Source organism: Vombatus ursinus, unplaced genomic scaffold (genome assembly GCF_900497805.2).
Source record: "Vombatus ursinus unplaced genomic scaffold, bare-nosed wombat genome assembly UNPS02014778.1, whole genome shotgun sequence".
Taxonomy (NCBI): domain Eukaryota; kingdom Metazoa; phylum Chordata; class Mammalia; order Diprotodontia; family Vombatidae; genus Vombatus; species Vombatus ursinus.
The window spans coordinates 53,237,708-53,250,738 of NW_020954556.1; positions in this window are offsets into that span (position 1 = coordinate 53,237,708).

Here is a 13,031-nt window from a genome sequence, read left to right on the forward strand (position 1 = left end):
CCCTACTACCAAAAGTTTCCAGGCAGGTTGGTCAAATTTAAAAGCCTTGCTCCCAACCTCTTGCATACACAGTTCATTTAACGACCCACTCTCCTAGATTTTACCCATTCTGAGTACTTTGCTCTTTTATTTTTCTTTTTAACCTGAAGTTAGTAGTCTCATATGATTGCTCTTCTCTGGGGCTTCTGGGACAAAGGCAGCTGAAGGGAATAGGTGCTGTCTATGTTGTTTCCCATATGGATCCCATTACCCTCTTGAACTATAATCCCATAGCACCAGCTACCCGTTGAGTATTTCCCCCTGTATATCCTTTAGACATTTTGAACGCAACATGTCCAAGACAGAACTCACTCTTTTTTTTTTTTTTTACCAAAACCCCGTCCTCTTCCCAAGTTGCCTATTTCTGTTGAGTATGCCACCATCAGGTTTGCAATTTTGGAGTCATCCTTGACTCTGCTTTTGCCCTCACTTCTCATATCCAACAGTCGCCTAGCCATGCCAATTTCATTCCCACAGTAGGTATATATTTTGCACATTTATACATGTGCATGTACATATACACAGTGCACATATGTCATGTATATATACATTTGTGTGTACACATGTGAAATATATGTACATACATGTATTGATATATATAAATGTGCATCTTCTTTTCTCTTTTTATATGGCTACTATCTTGATTCAAACATTCTTCATCTCTTGCTTGGACTGTTACAATGGCCATCTAAATGATTTCTCTGGCTCCCATCAATTCTCTTTTCAATTCATCATCCATACAGCTACCAAATTAATATTCCTAAAGCCTAGATCTAACAATTTAATTTCCCTACTTAAGAAACTCTATTGGCTCACTCTTGCCTGGAGGATGCAATGTGAACTCCTCTTCACAACCTGGCTCCAGCCTTCAAGACTGATTGTGTATTACTGTTTCATCCATTTTATAGCTCATCCAAGCAGACTTCTCCCCATGAATGACATTTTATCTCCCATCTCCACACCTTTGCACAGGCTCCATCCTTGTTTCCTCCTCTTAGAATCTCTAACTTTCTTCGAAGCTCAGCTCAAGTGCTACTCACTGTAAGAAACCTCTCCAAATTTTCTTGGTTGCTAGTGCCTTTCCCTGCCTGGGATATTGCTACCTTACATGTACTTGTATTTAATTTTTGCTAGTTTCCCCCAATATAACATAAGATCCTTGAAAGCTAGGTCTGTTTCATATTTTGTCTTTGAGTTCCTAGAGCCTAGCCCAGTGCCTGGTACATAATAGGCCCTTAATTAATCCTTGTTGAATTGAAATTAATAATAATAGCTAACATACACACAGGCAACAGATCATACACATGCACATATATATGCACACATATATCATGTAAAAGTTTACAAAGCATTTTATATATACACATATATGTGTATATATATTCATTTGATCCTTAAAACAATCTTGTAAAGTGTTGTGTACAGATACTTTTATTCCCATTTTACAGATGAGGAGACTAAGGCTAAGAGGGGTTATTTGCCTTGTCCTTGTTACAAAGATGGTTAGCATCAGAGTCAGGATTTAAACCAAGGTCTCTCTTGATTCCAACACTCCAAAGGACCCCTCGAGACCTGCTACCAACTATTTATGGGACTCCAGGAAAACGATTTTACTCTTTGGGATTCACTCTCCTCATTTGCAAAATGAGGCTGGAGTGTTGAATTAAGATGCCCTCTGAAGTCCTTTCCAGCTCTAAGTTGCTATTAATCTATGAATTATATGAATCTCTGGAAATTTAGAAATGCCACCTGTAGATCTGTGTAAGTGACAGAAGATAGGTGATACTATTATAGGCCAGACCAGGCTCTGCTAATAGAGGTGGATGCCTGGTGACCAGGTGGTGCCATGAACATCAAGCTCAAAGCTGCAGTATTTGCCAAATGAAGGCAGTCTGGGGAAACACTACAGGGAGTGGAGATGGGAGGTTTCCAGAAAGGTGTGGCCCAGAAATTGTTTACCAGGTAAGCCTGAGTCCAGATTCCCTGGGTTAGTTGGTAGGTGAGAACTGAGTCTCAGCAGAGCTTGCAATGTTCATGGTGTGGTTTTCTCAACATCCTGGGGCTGGCCACATCTGTTTTTAGACTGTGCCCTGCCTCCTCGTGGCTGTGTTCCTTCAAGTTATCTGGAAGAGCAGCGGGTCATATTAGAACAGAACTTACTTTGATATTTCAAAGACATGTCATTTCATTGATGTGGTTCTCCCCCTTCCAAACCTCCCCCCTTGCCACGCAAGCTGCAGGATCAGAGATTAGAAATCATCTGGAGTACAGGCTTCTCATTTTGCAGATGAGGAAACTGAGTCCTAGAGTGGTTAAGTGACTTACCTAATGTCACACAGCTAATGTGTATTGGAGGTAGGATTTGAACCCAGGTCTATGTGATTTCAAGGTCAGTGCTCTATCCCCTGGACTATGCTGTCTCTTTACTACACCACAATTCCTGTTTGACTTTGAGGAAGTAATTTAGCTTCTATGAACTTCAATTTCCTTACTGGTAAAATGCGCAGCTAGGTGGTGAAGTAGAGTGCCCGGCTTGGAGTCAGGAAGACTCAACCTTCTGAGTTCAAATCTAGCTTTAGACACTTACTAGCTATGTTACCCTGGGCAAGTCACTTAAACCCTGTTTGCCTCAGTTTCCTCATCTGTAAAATAAGCTGGAGCATGAAATGGGAAACCACTCTAGTCTCTTTGCCAAGAAAACCCCAAATGGGGTCGTGAGGAGTCAGATGCAATTGAATAATGACTGGACAACAGCAAAAATGAGGGGATTGAACTAGGTATCTTCAGAAGTCTGTCCTATCTCTAGAGCCACGATCTTAGTATCTTTTGTGCTTTGGTAGGTGGTCTTGAGACCTATCCCCAAATAGAACCTCTAAATAAAAATCACTTCCAAATGGAACTCTGACGTGAAATTAGAAATATTTGTTGATAGACATTAAACACTCAAAGTTAACAGAAGAAAATAAGATAACATGGGAAGTTATTCAGTTGGTATTCAAAACCTTTCATAGACTCCCTTTTCCAACTTATTTTAGAGTATTGAGAACTGTGATAGTGAATGTTTAACAATCAGCTTCCTCCTCCTCCCATGTACACCTGATACACTTTTAGTTTGATCCATATTAACATTTTCTCTATCACTTTTTAAAGTTCAGACAATAAACTTAAGAAACGATCAAGCCCTGATTTGTAGTGTTTGTTGATTTCTGAAGCAGTAAATGTCTATTTAACCATCGGCTCTCTGAACTGGTAGAAAGTGGTTCCTGCAAACCCCTGAATTGTTCCCTTTCCCCATAGTATAGTGAAACTAGCCTACCTGTTGTTTCTCCAAATAAGCATTCCATTCCTGCCTGTATGCCTTTGCCCAGGCTGTCCCCCATGTTCAGAATGCCCTCCCTTCTCATCTCTGCCTCATCGAGTCTCTAACTTCCTTGCAGGCTCTGGTATCTCTTCCCAAGTGAAGCCTTTCCTTATCCTTCTAGTGATTAGTGCTCTCTCTTTTCTCAAATTATCTTATACTTACTTATCTAGTGGCATGTTGTATGCTCTCAGTAGGGATGTGAGCTCCCTGAATTTTTGTCTGTGTATCCTCAGATCCTGGCACACTGCCCTGAAGATATTAGGGGCTTAATAAATGCTTGTTAGAGCTTATCCCTGATGAAGAGGTGAGAAAATGTACTCCTTCTCTTCCTTGTTGGGGAAGTGGGTGCAAAGTCCAGGTTGTTCATTGCATATAGTGGCAGTCCAAAGTGATTTTTGTATCGCTCTTTCCTTCTTCTTTCTGTGTTACAAGAAATCACTCACTGGGTAGGGGAGAGGAGAGGGATGCATTCAAAAATGAAAGCAATGGAAAAACAGAAGAGATCAATAATTTCTTTCTTAAAAAATGCTTGTTGAATTGAATTGAATGTGTCAGGAATGCCAGTTACCCAATGCTACTGGACACACTCCCTTGGAGTTCCTTATTTGGAATGAAGGCTTGCACTATTTTTTACCCGTTAGCACTGGAGTTAGGAAGAGGAAAAATTCTCTTAGAGAGAGGGCTGAAGGAAGATGCCTAGTGGGTGCAGTGGGTCTTGTTCCATTAGAGGGGAAAGAGAGGAATTCTTCAGGTGTGGGATTGAGGAGAGTGAGCAGGGAAACTCTGACCCTCTCCACACTCAGATCCCTCCTCCACATAGTTGTGGAAGGAATTGTGTCATTCCAGACAGGGAAGGCAGCCAGTGCACTCCCTTGGAGATGGAAACCCAGAACAAGAGCCACAAGAAATATTTTCTGTCAAAATCATGTTAATGAAATAGTTTATTGAATTATAAAATGTTTAAAAAATGAATACTTGTGACCTCTTAAAAGTTTAAAAGTATACAGAAAGAAAATGTTGAGCATATAGACGGAAGATATTGAAGAGACAAGCAGAAATCAGTGAGGGGACAGAGGGGGCTCGCAGGTAGAGGAGGGAGGACAAACGGAGCTGTAGGGAAATCCAAGGTAAGATGGTAATTCAAGCTTTTTAAGCTTTGATCAAAACATGGCCTAACCATGATAACAATTATGGATTGAGGCAGGGATTGATTCACTTTAGTTTTTTTATCCTTAGCACACTACATGCTTAGTGGAACAATGGATAGAGTGTTGGGCTTGAAGTCAAGGAGACCTGAGCTCAAATCCTGTCTCAGACACTTTCTACCTGTGCAACCCCAGGCAAGTCATTTAATGTCTCTGGGCTTCAGTTTCTTCCTCTGTAAAAGGAAGGGGTTGGATTTGATGGTTTCTGGGGTCCCTTCCAGCTCTAAATCTGTGACCTTGTGGTTGGTTGATTGATTTGCCTGTTTACTGTTGTGGGACCAGAGGTAAAGAATAGGGGACAGAGAAGTGGAGGGGGAACAAAGGTGAAGAATAAACTGGATTTCATGGACATCATCCTGGGGTCAGAGACTTCTAGGACATTAGAACTGCAAGGAACCTGAGCTAGTCCAAGCCATCATTTTTCCGTGGAGGAAATTGAAGCACAGCATGATAGAGTTATTCACCCAAAGTTATACGATGGAGAATAGGACTTTTAAATTTTCATTTATGCATTCATTTGGTAATTCTTCACTGGGTGCCTACTATGTACCAGGCACTTCATGGGGGTGATGTGGAGGAACTTCCTTCAATCAATACTTCAAAGATCTGTGATCTTGTTGGGGTAGGGTCCACCCTCCAGTACCATACTTCTTAACTGTTCTCTGACTTACATGGGATTCAAGAATTGTGGTGGTTAAACAATGAATCACTAGGCAGCCAAGCTGGTAACAAACTTCTGTAAACTTAGCTAAGTTGGCTCTTGGTTACCAGTCCTGTACGCAAAGCCTTTTTAACTCACAGGATGTCCTGGAGCTTGTGCTTTGGGCATAGCTTTTGAGGACCCAATGTAACCTTTATGCTGTGCTGAGGTTTTAGACTAAGAATTTAGAAAGGTTAAAAGTCCCAATCCTTTCCCCCCAGAGTCTTATAATCAATTGGGGGGCAGGAGCTAGAGATGATTGCTCAGATGAGTGAAAAATTAACTCCTAACACTAGGTAAAATGTTATAATTTCTATATCCCATCCATCCATAATATCCATACCCCATCTAACCCTGTTTGCCTCAGTTTCCTCATTTGTAAAATGAGCTGGAAAAGGAAATGGCAAACCACTCCAGCATCTTTGCCAAGAAAACCCCAAATGGGGTCACAACAAATCAGACATGACTGAAAATGACTGAATAACAACAACAAAAATGTCAAAGATACTGGAGTGGCTTGCCATTTTTTTCTTTAGCATATTTCCCAGATGTGGAAACTGAGGCAAACAGGGTTAAGTGACTTGCCCAGGGTCACAGAGCTAGTATCTGAGACTGGATTTAACTCAGGCCCTCCTGACTCCACGATGGCATTCTATCTGCTGCACTACCTAGCTGCCCACTTAAAGAATGGGGAAGGTTTTAATAATCTGAGTCCAGAGGGACTGGTGCCCCAAGGAGGCGCAAGCAAAAAGGTCAAAGAGGATAAGTAAGAGATAAGACAGGAAAGGCATGTTGGAGTCAGGCTATGATGAGCCTTAAATGCCAAGGTGAGGAGTATAGGCTTTATTTTAAATAGGTAGCCATGGTAGCTTTTTGAGCCAAGGAGTGACATGATCAAAGCCTAACTTCGGGAAGAATAGTGTGCAGAAAGCATCTTTAAGGCTTACAACCCAAATTTCTACCTGCTTCTTGCTCCTTAATGTCTGTGTCCTTGGAAGTTAGTCTTCCTGCCCTCTGGGTCTGTCTCCAAAGGCTTAGCCCTTGACCCCCACCTGCTCAGCCCTTGTGCACCCATAGGCCCATTGACAATGACTGTTCAGATCTGGGGACTGATTCATAAGCAGATAATACTGTTCCTTCCCTTCAGGGGCTCCAAAGGGACTTCTAATATAGTCAGCTTTTGGTTATTCATGGTGGGTTGAGAGGTTCTGTAGGATTTAGAACTGGGAGGGCTCTAGTAGCTTAATCATCTCATTTTATAAATGAGGAGCTAAGACCAAGAGAGGAGAAGTCACTTGCTCAAGATCACACATATTCATAACCTATTCTACCTTTATCTCAAATAAATGTTTCATCCAATCTAGGTCCCCATGTTACCTAGCATGTCCTGAGCCACCTTCCCACAATCAGGTAGATACTGAGGGAGTAATGAAACTTCTAGTATCATCTTGAGCCATAATTAGGAAATTAAATCTATATAAATAATAAAAAAAGAAAAATCCTATACCACATTCTAGCCTTGTTTGACCCCCAGATTTCAATATAACCCTGCTGTCTTAGTGTTCTTTATCCTAGACTTCACCTCCATTCCCTCTTTCTTGACCTCTCTTCCTTTCAGTCCTGGCGTCTAATTTTCCTTCCCTGTCTCCCCCCTCCATCCGCATCCTCTCCTTACATCTTACATTAGCGATAAGTTTGCTAGTTCTCCTGTATGTAGCTTATTTGTACATATTTGTTTGCTTGTTGTCTCCCACATGTTAGACTGCGAACACCTTGAGGTCAGGGACCATCTTTTTGACCTTTTCTTTTAGCACAGTTCCTGTTTGTTGACTAACAGTGACAAAAAGATGAGTAGCTTCTAGTTTCCCTTTCTTCCTTTTTTTCCGGGCTTCCTTTCTTCCATCTCTTGAGCTTCTAGCCTCCTCTCCTATCTCTCTTCTGTCCTCACCCCCTTCACCTCCTGGTATCTCTTACAGCTTCCCCTACCTCTTCTCCTGGCTTCTTGCTTCCACTCAGATGCATTGAATCTCAGGGGCTTCAGTCTCCTTCTCCCCTTCTCAAGACTGAGTAGATCTTTGATGTTATAATTATTATGAAAGCCAACTGACTGTGGAAAGAAAGAGAGTGAGGTGGAAGGGAGAGCCATGTTGGAAATGGGGAGGAACCTTAGAGCCTGGCTGATGATGAGAGGAAGGCTAAACAGACATCCATCGATGGTGCAGCCTCTGCACACTGAGATAGAACATAGCTCTTGAGTCTTCACGGCCAGAAGCGAGGGTCCAATGGCCACTGGTCTTTGTGATTGAGTACAGTATCTCTGGCAGGTGGGGGATCTCCTAGAGACAGTCTCCAAATGCATCAGGGCTATCAGCCCTACCATCAGCATGAATAAATTAGCATTGAAAATAATTTGTCAATCCATCTCCATCAGCAATGTGGGCTTCTCTTAATTGGAAGAATTAGTTCTTTGTAGCGGCCTGAAGAATGCAGAGCCAAAGCACACGGAACGTTTTTCCCCAATGACCCAGAGACCCTTGGACGAACTCCTGGGTGCCATGAAAATGGATCATTTTGCAGAAAGAATATCATTGGGTGTTTATTTAACATCACTCCCCGTCCAAAAAAAGACCTTTGAAATGCTCTCACATCTGGCTGCCTCACTTCCCTCACTTTTTTGGGTAGGGAGAAAACTCCATCAGTCTGAAAACATTCAGCAAAGTGTAAATTAAATGTTCGGGGAGTCTGGGGAAGGGAACACATACATCCTGGGCTGGGGGAAGGAGCGTCGAGGGGAGGTACAGTGTGTGGGGAGAGGGAAGGGGGTGGGAGGTACACTAGCCACCCAGCCTCTTTTTTCCTGGACTCAGATTCTTGACTGATCATGGGCCCAGCTTGTCCAGTTTCCCTCAGAAATCCCTTCAGGCCTCCGCAATTCTGGCCCCATTGATAGATGGACAACAGTCCAAAAGGAAGACAGATGGATGGCCATCTAATGAGAGGGTGGGGAGCACAGATGGACAACAGTATAACTGGAGAGAACAGGCAGACAATGGTTTAGCGGCGAGGCCTGTGTCTCCTGTCTGGCCCTTATTTCCCAGTGCTAGGACATACCTAGAATTCATGGAGGGCCTGGGAGGTATGTGTGTGAGACCCGTCTGGCCTGATGGGCCATCAGCCCGAGCCCCTGTCAGTTCACCTCTCCCACCCTGGGTGGCCCTGGAGATGGAGACTCAGCCAGGAGGAGGAGGGAAAAAGTTTTTTTTTTTTGAAAGAAAAAGGAAATACAAAATGGCTAAAAGTTTTATTTATTTAAAATAAAGGTTCAGCTATGCTCGACTGTAAACAAGCAGGCCCGTTGCTCCCTCCCTGATGGACCCAGGCCGAGGGCTCAGACCACACAGGGAGCTCAGGGGCAGAAGGCTGAGAAGAGACCTTGTAGGAGCTGGGTGGGGTGGTGGAGGAGGGAGCAGGGGTGCCCAGGTGCAGGGAGGGGGAGAGGCTGAAGAATTCGGAGCTCCCTGCTGAGTACAGCTGGGATGGAATCATCCCAGGAGTGGGGAAGCAACTTTCCAGTCCCAACCGCAGGCCCTTTGAGACAGAGAGACATACAGAAAGACAGGCAGATTGACACCCACACTACCAATGACGAAATGTAAAAAAAGAGGGGCCAGACTGGATGGGCTCTAAGCTCTCTATGATTCTGGGATCCCATGAATCCATATATATTATCCAAAATGGTCAGATGGCCTAGGAAGGAGTGAAGAGAGGAGTGACAGTGAAGCTTGTGTGTGCATATGCCAGGATCCCTCACTCCCAGAGCACGTCACTCATAATTAGATACACAGAAGTACACAATACAGAAAATGCATGCACGGTTGTGCAGAGACAAAGACACGGACACACACATACTCTTAAGAATACTATGGTTTTTAGGACAGGGGTCTTAACTCTTTTTCTGTTATGTATCCCTTTGGCAATCTGTTGAAGCTTATGGAGCCTCTCAAAATAATGTTTTTTAAAAGCATAAAATAAAACATATAAAATTACAAAGGAAATCAAAAGTTAGTGAAAATAAAACATGTAATTATTTTCTTGTCCTGTTTTGCCCACTTTCTGAAGTCCAAGGGGTCCATGGACTCTGTTTAAGGTCCTCTGGAAAGGGCAATGAATTTGGAATCTAAGAACCTGGGTTCAAATTCTGACTTTGTCACTTACTGGTTCTGTGACCTTAGGGCATTCACTTCCCCATTCTGGGCCTCTTCCCTCATCTGTAAAATATTCCTCTATAAATGTGAGCTATTGTCACAGATGTGACACCTCAGGACACTTAATGAGGGCAGGACTCTTGCTTTGGGTCATATCTTCCCTTGCCAATTTTGCTCTCGTTTTATCTTCTTCTTGTCTCATTTATTTTGGATCCAGCTAAGTTTTTTTTTCCTCTTACTGTGTCAATGACAAGCCCATTTGCACAGTTTATAGGTTTCCACAAGCTCTTTGGGTGTGATGGGGGGGGTGAAGGGAGGTAAGGCTGGGGGTCGGGAAAGGGAGCTGGGGGAGACCTTGATCTTCTGGCCCTTTGGGAATTCCTTGAGGGAATTCACCTTGAGCCTCAGGACACTTTGCCACTGGCCAGGCCTGCTGAAGATGGACCAGGTAGGGATTAAATCTCTATGTCCATGGTCAATAGCATATAAACAAGATATGTTAATAGTAAGAGCCTACTGTCTGGGGCTCACCCCTCCCCTGGGACTCTGGCTTGAGGATTTGGGGCCAAAACCAGAACAGGAAGGAGCTCCGTGCTGAGCCCCTGCCTCACCCTGCTGAATAGACCCTCTTCTGTGGTGGTTGTTGACAGGAGCTCCGACTGATTACTTTAGTGTTGGAGCATAGAGGGAGGGATGGAGACAAGGAGCAGCCGGGAGGCTGAGGTGGGGGAGCAGCCACTGGGGCTGCTTTTGCGTCCAGGAAGTGCTGAAATCAACAAGGTCCTTGGGATCCTGGGGAGAGAGAAAGCACTTTGGGATGAAAATGACCCTGGGAAGCCAGCCAGGGCTGCCTCCCTCTGGAGTCAGAGGTTTTATTGGACTTCAAATTCCGACATAAACCACTCTTTTAAAACCACCCATCTTTTGCATTTTGAACATAACCGATGAAGGGCAGCTACATAGGAGAGAATGGATATGATTGTAAGCATGAATCCCAGGGCATGACATAGATCCATTCTCTGGGTTTGTCCCTGTGAATGCCACCCAGCATTAAACGAGGGAGCTCTGGCGCTAGGGAGGACAGACAGGCAAAGACTTGCAGGCCTTGCAGGAAGTCCAACTGGGAATTCAGCAGCTGGTGATAAACAGAGAGAGCCCTTTTCGGCAGTCTAATGCTCCTCCCTCCCACCCCTTCCCAGTCAGGAGAGCATTAATGGGGGTGGGGGGAGGGAAGCAGGACTCCAACCCTTCTCTACAGGGACAGGAGCAATTCATCCGCTCTGCAGAGAGGCTGAGGAATTTGAACAGGAACAAAACCTATAAGGAGAGCTCTGATGTGATATGTGTGTGCTGACCAGCCCCTTCCACGCTGAAAGTAGACTGAAAGCTCTTTTTTTAGCTAGAGACTGGGAGCCATCCCTCCTATTTGTTTGTTTGTTTGTTTGCTTTTGTAAATGCATCTGTGTGCAAATGTTAATTTGTGATGGGCAGGAGGGAGACTAGGAGAAAAAACAGAACAATGGGTGAAAAGGAGTTTAGACCGAAGCGTGGGAGTAGAGAGAGGAGAGAAATATGAACTGCAAGAAAAAAGAAGGGGTGTTAAAGGGAGATTAGATAAGTTAAGGCAGGAGGGGACCAGTTTGGAAGTTGAGAGGTTGGAAGGCTGAAAAGATCTATTTCTGTGAGTGGGAGATTAGGAGGCATATTAGCACTTAGGTCACCGGGGGATTTTTGTGGCAAACGATTCAGCCTGCACTCAAGAGTGTATTTTGGAAAATCCAGTTGGAAAGACTTTCAGTTGAGGGGAGCTAAGAGAAGACTTTAGATGGAATGAGGTGGAACTCTGAAGAGAAACTGCACTTATTGGGGAAATAGACAAAAGAAAATCCTGGACTGAATGGAGACTCGACTTTGCAACTATATTGAGTGTTAATGATTCAGCTACCTGTGGAAGATCCACCTAAATCCTTCTGGGATGTCTCTGTGCATCATGGAGAAGACCCTGGGTTCCTGAAGACTACACCAAGATCTGGCATGTTCTGCCATGTTGGAAAGAACTTGATTATGGTTTCTCCTGTGACAAAACTCTGTGTCTGTTTTTTGAGGACCAACCTAGCCAAATCTGATAAGATTCATTGCCAGAAGATTGGCCTGCTAGCTCATGATGGTGGTGACTTTATTTTATTTTATTTTTTGGTCTACAGCAACTCATGAAACTATTTCTTAAGGCATGGCGGGATTGTAACCATGGAGCTTTTGAAATATTAGAGTAGTGTATTATTGGTACTTTGAGATTTTAAAAGCCATTTCTTCTGCTTTAAACAACTGAGTTGGCTGAGTGGGATGTTGTTGATGACTCACCCCAGAGGGGAACAGGGGAGCAAAGGCTCTTTTTCAGAGGTCATAGTCCAAAGGGGAGGTCTTGCTAAGCCTTGGGTGGTAGCAGTGGAAGTAGCCAACTATGAAAGGAAGGAGTCTGCAGCTGGGCCTTCCCTGGGGTTTCATCACAGTGATTAATTAAGCATGAGCTTCCATTGGCCCCAGTTCTCTGAAACCCCTGGACTCCATGTGGCTCCATAAGAGACCAGCTGAGCTCTTCAAAAAGAGCCCCAGGAGTCCAGGCATGGAATATTAGAGTCAGGAAGAAGACTGATGGCCCTAGTTGGGAAAAGGCCTGCCTTAGTGTTGGAATGTGAAGAAAAAAAAAACAGCCTCATGAGGATGGACTAGAAGAAACTCGGGCCAATGCTAAGGCCAAGGCTGAGGCAGTCAGTGAAATCAGCAAGTCCTGCTGCTTCCTTTGGAAGCTTTCCCATCTGGGCTCATAAAGATCTATTGACTGACTGTAAATGTGAAATTTAGTGTTAGAATTCCCCAGACAACCTCAGTTCTCGTCTTTGCTGCCATCAACAAATGGGTGCCTATGTAGCTCTGCCTCCCTCTGGCTGCCAGCACATCCTGGCCAGCCCTTGCTCATCTCTATTGAAATGGACCATAAAGCCATGGAAAAGGGCAGGAAGACTCTGTCAGAGGATTGATCAGTGGTTATAGTCCTCACTTGTGTGAAACCACTTCCCCTATCCTGAGCTCCTGGACAGTGAAGCTTCTTCGTTAGATTTCTGTTACCTGTTCATTCACAGAATCATGGCACTGTAGAATTGGGAGGCACTTTAGAGATCTTCTCACACTCAACCCATATATGAAGCACGACTCTTCCCTACAACATTCAACTTGAGAAACATTTATTACACGCCTACCATGTGCTGGGCACCAGGGAGACAAATTTGAAAGATGACACAGCCCTTGTTCTCAAGGAGCTTACAATGCCTAACAGGTGGGCATATAACCTTCACCTGAAGAATTCCGATGACGACTTCACTGCTTCCCAAAGAAGCCCATCCTATTGTTGGACAACTCTAACTGCTGGAAAGTTCCTTTGTATTTTGAGTTATAATCAACCTTTCTTGTAACATCCACTCACTGGTGCCAGTTCTGTCCTCTGGGGCCCAACAAAATAATAT